The following is a 1,324-nucleotide window of genomic DNA, read 5'->3' as shown; positions in this document are numbered from 1 at the left end:
CCGGCAACCTTGTTCATATGCAGTCACACTGAGATTCAAAATCATCGCACAGATAATGCCCCGAGCAATACGGCTCTGTGTCACCAAGATGATCGGTGATGCGGCTTTTCTTAAAATTATTCTGAAAAGAACCAAGAGTCATCTTGGCAGCGTGGAATGCTGGTCTACTGTTAACATCCGCTTCCGGAATACTGCTAAATGCCTCTGATTTCCCAACTCTTTCCCCACAACCAGTGGATTCTGGGGGATGAAAAAAAGGCTCTGTCTGCTTCCAGGGTTCTCTCCCACGCTGCTGACACCCATTCTGTGTTTCCATGCTGGTACAGCAGGGACCATGACGAGTACATCACAATGCAGGGTGTCCCACAGCAATTATGAGATGACATCAATGATAAGGCACAGCCCAATTCTGAGGTATTGACTAATGCACGCTGATATTGATGAACTATGGTACTTCATTGGGTTGTTCTTAGAGTAAAAGCATGACTGTTTGGAAAGGCACCTAGCAGAGTGCTTTGCCCATGGTGGCAACTGAAGTCCTATTTGTTTCTCTATTTCCACCAGCCTGGCGACGTTGCCACTGACGATGGTAAGTCTCCTGACTGGGATGAGTGGTTGATGGAGGAAAAAGCAGGTTTCAATACACAGATGAGCATCTAATATGGGATATGGGGGCCAGGGAGGGGGGAGGTTTGTGGGGGAGGAGGGATGAGAGGCACTGCAGGCACTAAGCCTTCATTGTGTAGTGACATGTAAGGAATCATGCAAACCAGACCCAGGGCACTCCTGAGGGTCCAAGAGGTCCCTCTCAGTAGTGTCACCGGGACCACATGATAACAGTGGTGTTGCCCCAGAAGAACCTCACCTTCCATCCAGAAAGGGAGGCTGAAACAAGATGTAAATGTCTCTGCTAGGACGTGGTTTGCCTTTGTCCAAAAGGAGGAAGGCCATCCGATGACGGAGGGGGATGCAGGCACGTTTGGTTTCCAGTGAATTCCAAAAACTGGTTGAAATCCAACGGTGCGGAGTTGGGGGAGCGGTTGCCCCCGCCCGCCCAGCTGTTATTTATGGCGCAGAGGGAAGGAACCGCATGGATGATGGAGCTGCTCCTATCGCATCACAGTGACAGGCACAGTGGAAGATCGTGGCGAGATGCTGCGCAGGAATTCAGCGGGACACTTGCAAAACGAACGCTAGAGAAAATGGATTGTTCACGGGCGAACACGTGCCCCTTTACAGTCTGAGCATCGTTTATTTATGAGCGTTTTAAGCACTTCAAATAGTAACCCAGGACAGAATAACAGTCGGTCCCCTAATAGCCCTA

Source organism: Myotis lucifugus, unplaced genomic scaffold (genome assembly GCF_000147115.1).
Source record: "Myotis lucifugus unplaced genomic scaffold, Myoluc2.0 scaffold_597, whole genome shotgun sequence".
In the NCBI taxonomy this organism is placed as follows: Eukaryota; Metazoa; Chordata; class Mammalia; order Chiroptera; family Vespertilionidae; genus Myotis; species Myotis lucifugus.
Note: the sequence above shows the minus strand (reverse complement) of the source record.